The sequence below is a fragment of the Rhinopithecus bieti genome, unplaced genomic scaffold (genome assembly GCF_001698545.2).
Source record: "Rhinopithecus bieti isolate Rb0 unplaced genomic scaffold, ASM169854v2 scaffold_7398, whole genome shotgun sequence".
In the NCBI taxonomy this organism is placed as follows: domain Eukaryota; kingdom Metazoa; phylum Chordata; class Mammalia; order Primates; family Cercopithecidae; genus Rhinopithecus; species Rhinopithecus bieti.
The window spans coordinates 2,143,145-2,154,737 of record NW_016805783.1 but is presented as its reverse complement, the minus strand read 5'-3'; the positions used below and the strand labels follow the sequence as shown (position 1 = coordinate 2,154,737).

At 43.7% G+C, this 11,593-nt stretch overlaps 1 protein-coding gene across 4 annotated transcripts in view; it reads right to left on the bottom strand.

Annotated features, from left to right (window-relative positions):
- Positions 1-8,814, bottom strand: part of RCBTB1 (RCC1 and BTB domain containing protein 1) — a 54,469-nt gene extending 45,655 nt beyond the window's left edge. For 2 of the 4 annotated variants that reach the window (XM_017873760.1, XM_017873759.1), the window contains exons 1-2: positions 8,657-8,814; positions 3,712-3,791 (exon numbers count right to left, since the gene is read on the bottom strand). The gene's annotated coding sequence lies outside the window, so the exon portion shown is untranslated. The remainder of the gene's footprint in view (positions 1-3,711; positions 3,792-8,656) is intronic. The other 2 variants (XM_017873761.1, XM_017873762.1) reach the window with 2 other exon arrangements.
- Between the last annotated feature and the right edge of the window lie 2,779 nt (positions 8,815-11,593).

Genomic DNA, 11,593 nt, shown 5'->3' with positions numbered 1-11,593 from the left:
TTTTTTTTTTTTTTTTTTTTTTTTTTTTTTACTGTATAGAGAGAAAACAAAGGTACAAGGAAAGAAAAGAGGAATGCAAAAATGCCAGCAGAGGTAGAAAGAGTGTGACGTCCTTAAAGATAATATGCCAACCCACTTGGATCTTCGTATTTTCTCTGGCACTTGAAAATACATCCTGTATCCCCACTGCACTTATCCTACATCCATTAGTCCTCCAGATCAATATCCCATTCCCTGGGATGGCTTATCCTAGCTATTGGCACTGTCCCTCAGAGAACTTGTGGCATGAGGAAGCAAAGGTTATTTTATTTTATACTCTGAAAGCAAATTCAGTCAGGACAAACACAGGCCTTCCAATTTTAGAAATCTACATTTAGAACTGAAAGGCTGAAGGAGTAATATAGCAACTAATCTTTTAATTCCTCTAAGAGCACATTTATTTTACTTTCCCAAGGAACAAATATTAAGAAAAGGTTAATTTTATTTTAGTTTTTTTTACTGATCTAGCAAAAATATATTTGGAACATGCTTATGGAGTTTTTAAAAACAACAGGAAATGGAGAGAAATGGTACAGGAAAACTGGTTTTGATGAAATAATGGTCTCAATATTAAACAATACTGGAAATTTAGGGTTGATCTGTAAGCACATGGCTTCCACACAGACCTCAACTAACCAGAACGTATTTGACACAAATACAAGAATGTATTTGTTTGGGCTAGTTTAAATTGCTGTATGTACTGGCTTTTAAATGCCACCAATAGGGTATTTTACCTTTAGATCTGGCTTCTATTGACCTTAGAGCTTTCTAAGGAAAACAGTGGGAAAAGAGTAAGCAATCCTTTAGCACTGGCTAGCACCAAGATTCTGACGCTTCTGGTGTCATTTTAGAAGCATGACATGAGTTTGTGTCATTCTTTATTATGGAAGCTGATAGCCAGAGGAAACTGGAAGGGCTCTGAATGTTGGAACAATCATTTTAAGTAGCCTAAACATTCTTCAGCATACAAGCTACAGGAAGCTTTAAACTACTCAAAACAGCAATTTCTAATATGCAAAATGGTATTTTTAATTGCAAAAAACTTTGAATTAAAGCATTTACACATACACTGAAAATTCCTAATAGAGGTTTCTCTATTTTTGTAAACTCAGTGGGTGATGATTTTACTTATCAGTTTAAGTTGCTAAGCTGTCTTACGAAAAAAATTTATAGTTAATGAGCTATTGATAAAATCTAAGAGGCCTCGGAAAAAAGCACTACTGTATGCTACTGTGAACAAAATCCAGTTGTCCCTCAGTATCCGTGGGGGACTGGTTCCAGGACCTCCTGCAGATACCAAAATCCACAGACACTCAAGTTCCTGATAGAAAATGGCATAGTATTTACATATAACCTACACACATCCTCCTATATCCTTTAAATTATCTCCAGATTACTTATAATACCTAATACAATGTAAATGCTTGGTAAATAGTCGTTATGCTGTACTGCTTGGGGAATAATGACAAGAAAAAAAATACTCTACATGTTCAGTACAGATGCAATTTTTAACATTTGGAATTTCAGGTTGGCTGAATCCACAGATGTGGAATCCATGGGTATAGGGAGCTGACTTTAATAGCATACATTAATTCTTCTTCTGCAATGACCCCAGATACCAAGAATGCCAGGGACATCATAAAGAACAATACAATCATGGTCTCTGCCTCTGAGGAACTGAAGGCCTAATGGAAAGTCAGATCCTAAGTAAGTGGAAAACTAGAATGCAAATACAACTGGAATAATTAAGCAAATGAATGTACTATGCAAGTATATGGTCCATGAGATACATGTTAATGTGTCAAATGGTAAATAATTATGTGCAAACTAGTGACGACTATATAAAAATTGTACATAACAGAAAACAATTACACAAAATCCCAGAAACCAAATTCTCCATATTCCAGCAGATGAGAAAATGTGAGCCTTTCCTCAGTGAAGATCATCCAGTTTCCTAGAAGAACAAGTGTTCTTCACAGTCTTCTTCCTTTTTTACCAATAAACGTTCCCATTTGAGCATGAAAGATTGAAGGGTATGACCATCTTTATTTCTGAATCCATTTAATTCTAGAAAAACATTCAAATAAGAGAGCTCTAGGGTTTGGGGTAAACTTTTTGGTATACAACATTACAACTTACGTCATCCATCTATGCTACAGCAAAAGCAATTCAAAAACCCTGTCAAGGCACAAACAGCCAAATGTTACTCTTACCAATTTCTTCCACATAATTCTGATGGGCTTTTTGAGACTGAGCAAATGCTCAGTCTCATTGAGATACCAAATGTATTTCCCAGGTCCAGATAAGCCTCTAAGAATCAGTCTCAAACATGTTTAAATAAAAATAAAACTTAAAACCATTTCACCCACTCTATGGTACAGAGGCTGCAAATCATAGGTGAAGTTTCGAAGATGTGCTGAGACACTAATACTGTTACTACCCCAGCTGCCAGAACAGCTGTCATCCACTTCTCTCTTCTGCAAACACACAGTACTACAAGAATGAAAGGGAGGCCAGGCGCGGTGGCTCACGTCTGTAATCCCAGCACTTTGGGAGGCTGAGGCGGTTTGGATCACGAGGTTAGGAGATCAAGACCATCCTAGCTAACAACAGTGAAACCCGGTCTCTACTAAAATTACAACAAAATTAGCTGGGCGTGGTGGTGGGTGCCTGTAGTCCCAGCTACTCCAGAGGCTAAGGCAGGAGAACGGTGTGAGCCCGGGAGGTGGAGCTTGCAGTGGGCCAAGGTCACGCCACTGCACTCCAGCCTGGGCAACAGAGCGAGACTCTGTCTCAAAAAAAAAAAAAGAAAAAGAAAAGAAAGGGAAAGGAAGAATGTCCTGAATGCTTGACTAAGGAGTCCGAGAATGTACCTTCTCCAAAATAGTTTGTCATCCTGCAAGCTGAAGCCACCTGTACAGGTGAGTGAAGATAATACCCCCACCTTCATTTAGGGAACAGTATGACTAGTGTTTTAGAATTCTCTAACTGATTGTGACTACCCTTTGTTTCATACGTTTTGTTCAAATTCATCACTAATTTAAGAGGAAAATGTAAGTCCCTACAACTGTCATTTCCCAACCACTAATAAGTTATTTGACTTGAAGCACAATTTGCAATGGCCTCTGTAAGCATTTCTTTAGCCCCATCATCCAAGGGGCTGCTTTCACCTCATTCATTTCATCTCATCTCACGTCTAACCTGAGCCATGTGCTCAAAAAGCAAACGAACCAAGTGGCAATAGCATTAGCAGTGAAAAAAATAACATATCTAGGGTTGCGAATCTGACTGAGATCTTATAAAAGTATTGCTTTTATAGGATACTGTTGTTTTCAAAAGGAAACCAGAAAAGAAATATCGACGATTAGAAATGTTTTTTCTATAACTTTGTTCTTTGTCACACCAAACAAATAGGTGTCACAAAACAGAACAAAAAAAGCAATGATGGGTCAAAGTTTAAAGAAATGGATAGATGGCTGGGTGAAGTGGATCACACCCGTAATCCCAGCATTTTGGGAGGCAAAGGCAGGAGGATCACTTGAACCCAGGAGTTCAAGACCAGCCTGGGCAAGATGGTGAGACTCCGTCTCCTCAAAAATAAAAAGATTAGCCAGTCATAATGGTGTGCGCCTGTAGTCCCAGCTACTCAAGAGGCTGAGGTGGAAGGATCACCTGAGTCCAGGAGGTTGAGGCTGCTGTGAGCCGTGTTCACACCACTGTATTCCAGTCTGGGCAAGAGAGTGGGGTCCTGTCTGAAAAAGAAAAAAGAAATGGATAAAACATAATACTTCATTTTATTTTCCAAATGAATTCAAGGCTGGAATTGGGAAGTCAAATTCAAATCTATTTATGGTTTCATGGATCTTTCTCATGTGGGTATCGCAAAAGTGATTTCATCTATTAGTCTCCAGTTGTATGAAAAGTATCAACTGTACCCTGCAATGACCTAAAGCTAAACTGAAATTCCAGCAATGGACTGGCAGAACCATACGCTATTAATTCAATAAATGTTCTTAGGTAAACTGGACACAGAGCCAACATCAACAGAAATTACATGGGGTGGGAGGATCTAGACACATAAACAGATGCTCACAACAGTGTGGCTGGTCTCTGATGGGGAGGGTCAGACGCTGTGGAGGCAACAGAATTGGGAAGTGCGCTTCAGCTACCTGAAGAGAAGAGGCACATGCAACACTGAGCACACATGCCAGATAAGGCTCTGGTGGAAGAACTGAAAGAAAGTCAGCATGGCTGCAGTACACAGCTCAGGCTTTATCCTAAGAGCACCAGGTAATCCCTGAAGGGTCTTAAGCAGGGAAGTGGCATAAACAGATGTAGGTCTACGGAAGATTACTTTGGCTGACCATAGAGACATGAGATGACAAAGGAGTGCTTAGAGGGAGTCCAGGATGGCTATGGTAAGCCAGAAAAGGAGGGATGGAAGCCCACATCAGGAAAATGGAGAAAACTGGACAAGAAGGGAAATCAAGAAGATTCTGCGACTGGCTTAATGGGACAAGGAGCACTGGATAAGCAGAAAGGCAGAGCCAAAGATCACAGGCAGACACTGAGCTTGAGTGAGAGAGAACTGTGCTGCCACTCACTACAGCAGAGAGCACAGCAGGCCTCAGGGGTGATGAGTCCTATTATGGACCTTTTGTTCCAGGTACCTGTGGGATATTAAAGCAGACAAGTCCCAACAGACGGATTTAGAAATCTGAAGCTCAAGAAAGGTCTGGATTGGAGATTTGGAAATCTGGCATGAAATCACCCAGGAAAAAAGCAAGTAGAATAAGAAGAGCAGAGTATTTTGAGCAGAACTCTAAGAAACTCCAACAGGACACGGACAGGGAGTACCCCCTAGAAGGGACTGCGAAGGAAGAGGTAGACCAGGGGAAAACCAGGAGAGCAGAGTGTCACAGAGGCCTGGGGACTTGAGCATCACAGGCAAGAGGCATGCTAGTGTCAAACGCTGCTGAGATCTAAACGAGGGAAGGGTTGAGAAACTTCCACTGGATTTAACAAGGAGAATTACCAGTGACCTTAATAAGAACAGTTTCACAGAGATTGTGGGAGGAAGAAGCCAGGTGTCAGTAGGTTGAGGTGTATGTGAAAGGTGAAGGAAAGGAAACCATGAGTATAAACAACTTGTTCAAGAAATTTCACTCTGAAGGAAAAACGAGAAATCGGGTGGTAATCGCAGAATGTGATGGAGTTGCGGGACATTTTCTGTTAACCTTTTTAATGTAAACATTGTTGGAGGCTTGAACATGTTTGAGCTAATGGGAAGGAGCCAGTAAAAAGATCAAAAAGGAGAGGACATAACAACTCAATGAGGGTCTTAAGAAAGTAGCAGGGAATGGGATCTGAAGCAGAAGTGCAACAGAAGCGCTGGGCGCGGCGGCTCATGCCTGTAATCCCAGCACTTTGGGAGGCTGAGGCAGGTGGATCATCTGATGTCAGGAGTTTGAGACCAGCCTGGCCAACATGGTGAAACCCTGTCTCTACTAAACATACAAAAATTAGCTGGGCGTGGTGGTAGGCACCTGTAATCGCGGCTACTCGGGAGCCTGAGGCAGGAGAATCGCATGAACCCAGGAGACAGAGGTCGCACTGAGCCAAGATCACGCCATTGCACTCCAGCCTGGGCAACAAAAGCAAAACTGTCTCTAAATAAATAAATAAATAAGTGCAAGAGAAACTGCAGAAAGGAGCAAGTCTTCCTTTTCCTCCCTCCACAAGAGGAGGAGGAAAGGGTGAATGTGAATGAAAGCCATTTAAAGGTTAGGAATCCAGATGCTGGAGGCATACTTGTTCTCTCATTCTTATTCTCTCTCTCCACTGAGTCTCCATTTTACATGCCCACCAGCAATGTACAACAGTGCTGCTTTCGCCAATATTTACTGTCTATCTTTTGTATTATGCCCATCCTAGTGGACGGGAGGTGGTATCTCATGGTTTTGATTGGCATTTGAGGACCATTCTCTTCTGAGGTTACCTATTTTTCCCTATGAAGAAAGAGTTAGGCTTCTTGCTAAGAGTAAGAGGGGAGGTAGCAATAAAAAATGGAGTGGAGGCTGGGTGTGGTTGCTCACACCTATAATCCCAATATTTTGGGAGGCCAAGGCGGGAAGACTACTTGAGGCTAGGTGTTCAAAAGACCAGCCTGGGCAACATAGTGAGACCCTGTCTCTACAAAAAATTTAAAAATTAGTTGAATGTGGTGGTGCGCACCTGTGCTCCCAGCTACTTGGGAGTGGGAAGGATCACTTGAGCCTGGGAGGTTGAAGCTGCAGTGAGCTATGATCACATTGCACTGTACTCCAGCCTGGGCGACATAGTGAGACCCTGTCTCAAAAAAAAAAAAAGTGGAGTGGAGCAACTGGCGGGAAAATGGCGAAGTCTGAAGCAGTCACTAGGGAGGATGGGAAAGAGCACTGAGCAGAGAAACCTAGCAGGATGGTAAGACCAAGCCCAGAGAAAGCTGGAGACCATAGGTCTTTAAAGGTACCCATCCGGTCTCCCGTGAGTTTTTCTACCCCAGGAAAGAGGTGTGCTTTTTTGTGGGTGTTTTTTTTTAATCTGATCTAACATATAGTTGATTTATATAATTATTTCATTAACTGATCTCCTCTACTAAGTCTATTCTGACTAAATTCAGACAACACTCATCATACCCCTCTTGTGTATACTTCAGCACGTACACAACATGTACCTTTTGTTTGTTTGTTTTGAGATGGAGTCTCACTCTGTTGCCCAGGCTGGAGTGCAATGGCACGATCTCGGTTCACTGCAACCTCTGCCTCCCCGGTTCAAGTAATTCTCGTGCCTCAGCCTCCTGAGTAGCTGGGACTACAGATGCGCACCACCACACCCGACTAATTTTTTGTATTTTCAGTAGAGACGGGGTTTCACCATGTTGGCCAAGCTGGTCTCAAACTCCTGGCCTCATATAATCTGTGGCCTCAATCTCCCAAAGTGCTGGGATTACAGGTGTAAGCCACTGCGTCTGGCCAATATGTAACATTTTTAACTTTTTGTAAAACCAGAGAATATTTTGAAATGTGTCCGAATGCCCTGCCTAGATTCTAGACTCTGTGAGGCCCCAGCCTCCTTTCCTATGCATGACTTACTGTTTAATGTAGTACACACAGAAGGAATATCATCATCATAATAAAGGTCTTTCACTTTCCTTCACAGTTTCATCTACCCCGCAATGACTCCCAGGAAAAGGAGGATACTGTTTCAGACTTCCCAGCTCCCGTATATTAGGAGGAGCCAAGTTCTTGCTGCAGCATATGGGCACTCTTTAATTTTAAAATTTTCAAAGAATTTTTTAAAAGCTACAAGCTTGACAGCTTTGGGGTTTTATGGCTACTTGTTTTCAGAAGTTCCCAGAACTTTATCATATGGATTACACACTTAAAAAAAATCACTTGCAAAAAGTATCTTTAAAGATGAATATGCTTCCTCTTCAAGAGAAACAGACTAGCAGGTAGAAGAAAAAGGACCCGTCGAGAGTATTAATAAATAGACTGGTATTCACACAATGGATTAAATGGATTAAAGTCCATCCCATAGATGAACTGCGGTATTAATAGAATCCAAATACACAGTTACATCCTCAACCCTGAAAGCAGTTTAAAGGGGTGAAATTCACCCAGTGCTCACTTGAAATGAATAAAGTTTAAACCACCTATAAACTGCCCTCAGGGTTCAATCATTTTTCCATTCCTTCGGCATTATACACTTGGACGTTTTAATGTTATTAGCCCACAATACACACCAGTTTCAGAAACTCAGTTTTTGTCCTCTAAGGGCTTTAATCCTCCCAAAAAAAGAATAGGGCAAAGGCAAAGAAAATCATGAATCTGGTTTTCTAAAAGCATTATTACAACACTGTTTTATAAAATTGTAATCCCCAGCTGCAGAGAGTTCCGCAGATGGCTTGGAAGTGTCTTACATGCAAATAAATAAAAACAAAAGGCCACTTATGAGAGCAGAACACAGCGTGCTCGATAGTCATCTTAAAATAAACCGAGCAGGTAGGTACTTTATCAGAGGCAGGACAAGGGAAACGTCATTTACTTAGTTCACCGCACGCCTGGATAAAGATCCTCACTAAGAGAATCCCTACCTTTGTGGATTCTGTGTCGGAAAGGGAAACGATAAAGAATGCGGTTTGTGACAGCACTACTCTCGGGGCGAAGAAGAGATGCTAAGATCTTGGAAAGGACAGAGGATACAGAGAGTCAGAAGGGAGGTCTCCTCTCAGTAAAACGGCAACCACAGTAGTCAGACTTCAGCTACGAGCAAAATCGAGTCCATGCAGCTCAAAAAAGAGAGGGAGCAGAGAAAACTTTCCCTCGCCTCTCCCCATCCTTCCCTCCTCTCTGCAGGAAGGCACATTAGCTGAGGTGCTGGCAGGGCCGGGCCGGGGACCCCGTCCCTCGCCGCGGACGCAGCGCCCGCGAGGACGGCCCGGTAGCCCGAGCGAGGGAGGCGGGAGGTGCAGGAGTAACGGGGCACACCCGGCCCGGCCTGCAGGGAAGGGAAGCAGGGGAAGCGCCGAAGGGGAAGAGGACTCCGCGAGCTCGACCCCGCGCCCACAGGCTACCTGCGAGGTCAGCTGCTGCTGCGCCGTCCCGCGAGACCGCAGGGATCTCCGAAGCTCCGATGGGCGAAGAAGTGCGAGAGAGCAGCGGTGCCCACCGGCGGCAAAGGGGAGGAGCGCCAGGGCGCCGGGCCTGCCGGGTCACGTGGCCCCGGCCGCCTCACGTGACCCGGTCCTGCTCGCGCCGGGGACGCTACCCAGCCGTGCCCCTCGCACCGGCCGACCGCAGCCGAAACCCTGCCCTTTGGGCCCTAGAACCCGACATCTCTAGAAGCCGATTGGCCGTCTGAGGCCCGCCCCGAGGCCCTGCCACCGGAGTGTCCCGATGAAATCCGGTGGCTGCTGCCGGGACTCACAGGCTTTTGTCTCTGAGGAACCAGGAACGCACGAGGCACGGGCTGCTGCTCTGCTCCCCGAGATGCCTTGGCTGTGGGGAGGGTGGGCCTCCCACCCCTAGAGACCTAGGACGGAAAAGCGACCGAAACCTGGCTCCCTGCCCACTCTGGGGCGCGTCTGGCCCCGAGGCACCACCCAGGTGGTGCTGCCTGGGACCAAAGGCCGCTGAGCGGGGACTAGTTTGTTTTACCTGGAGACGCCCCTCTCCTTCCCCGTCCCCCACCTCCTGATTGAAAGCGCCTAAGGCAGGCCAGGGACTAGGGAAGGTGGCCACAGGACAAAGGTAAAAAGGAAGGAGGAGATGAGGCACAGGTCCTGGTATTGGAAAGAGGCAGAGGTACATCGGAAGCAGACCGTCGAGGTTAGACGGGACCTAAGAGGGCATCTGGTCCAACCCGATTCTTGTTATCAGTGAGTAAACTGAGGCCAAGTGAGTAAACTGAGGGACTGCTACGAGCCGCTCCAGCCTATCACCTATAAAGACTACAGTCCCTTTATAAAATACCGTACAGCTCTCGGAGAACTCCCAGTTGGCGCTGCAGGATAAAATCCAAACTTGTTGGCATAGCATTCCAGGCACTTGTTGAAATTTACCTTTCCCATTTGAGCTCCTGGGAATAAACAGAAAAACATTTCATTTTCTAAAGATCACCAGATAACTTCACTTTTGGTAACTTGAATTACTAAAAAAATGCCCTACCGTCCCCCATCTCTTGCCACTTCCCCAACATTACTCTAGGCTCTGGATACAAATAATTTGTTTTCCTTGACTACTCAACTTTCTTTAGATTATTTACTTTTTCTCTAAGTTTCTTTACCCCCACTTAAAGCCAGAGCCAGACATTAGTTAAAATGATAAAAAATGGTATTAAGAAACTAATGCAATAAGAGAATTGAACTCAGTTCTATATCTATTCTGAGGTGTCCCTCCTGTTGCACTAGTTCCTGAATAAAATGTTTTTACCACTTCAACTCCTGTTTGGCTCTGGTTTTCTTCACCAGCCTCCAAAGTGCACATCAGTTTCCTACTCATCTTTCAAAATCCAGGTCAAATACCGCCTACTCTTGTCTTCCCTGCATCCTCTTCCCTCACTTTTTAGCAATTGATGTTCATTCAGACGATGTCAGCTGCAACTTCTTCCCTGATTTCCGGAATACTATATATATTCTGATACACCTCACACTGCCCAGAAATAGACTGTGCATTTCCTGTAAGAAGTGAATTGTCTGTTGCTATCTTCTCCCCTAGGTTATAAACTCTGAAATAGGATTCTTCTGGGTTTAGAACAGTGCCTGGCATGTGATAGACCCTTAATACCCACTGAATGAAGTGGCTTGCCCAAAGTAGTGGCAGTTCAGTGAATTTACTAGAAGAGGCCTGTTTTGCTCAAAGAAACTAAAATCAGTTTCTTTTAGTTGCAACCTGATCAAAAGAACTTGTGTAAACATGTTTGGGAGAAAAATGAGGGCATGGAGTGTGAGTAATCAAATATGTCCTGAGCGCTCATTGCTTGCACATCAGATGCCTTACTTGGAGCATCTTGGAGGATGAAAAGCTGAATGAGACATGGTTGCTGGTAAGGAATGTCTAGTCTGGTTCATTATTCCAGTACAGGGTGAAAAGTATTATGTATGATACAAGGTGCTAAGTGAACACAAACCAGGGACCACAAATCAGGGAATCAGGGAGAAACTTCATGAGGTCAGTTGGACAGGAAGTAGATAAGAGAGGAAAAGACATTCCAGGAGAGAGCAATGTGTTCAAAGGCAGTGAGACATGAAACAGTACTATTTGTTTAGGAAAAAACAAATAAGTAGGTGCAGTGACTCACACCTGTAAGCCCAGGCCAAGGCAGGCAGATCACTTGAGGTCAAGAGTTCAAGACCAGCCTGGCCAACTAACCCTGTCTCTGCTAGAAATACAAAAATTAGCCAGCTGTGATGACACATGCCTGTAATCCCAGCTACTCGAGAGGCTGAGGCACAAAAATCGCTTGAACCCAGGAGACAGAGGTAGGGAGCCAAGATCGCCTCACTGCATTCCAGTCTGGGCGACAGAGTAAGACTCTGTCTCAAAAAAAAAAAAAAAAAAAAACCTTTATTGATGTCTTGATGACTTCATTTACCTCTAGGATGAAGGAAACCTAATTAGGTTAATTTTAATATACTTGAAAGAATGACAAATTTACTGGTATTGGTGTTATTTATTGTATTGAATAACTTTCTATCAGGCAGATCGTAGGCTCTGCGTGTAAAATTGGCCTAGGCCAGGCACAGTGGCTCACGCCTATAATCCCAATGCTCTGGGAGGCCAAGGCAGGTGGATCGCTTGAGCCCAGGAGTTCGAGATCAGCCTGGACAACATAGCAAAACACTGTCCCTATAAATAAATAATAAAACTGACCTGGATTTTTTTAACCTTTTCTTACCTTTTTTTCCTGCCTCAAAAGCTTTCTATGATTATTATCTAAAAATACCAAAATTACTTGTTCCAAAGAAGATGACTTTTTTTTTTTTTTTTTTTTTTTTTTTTTTTTTTTTTTT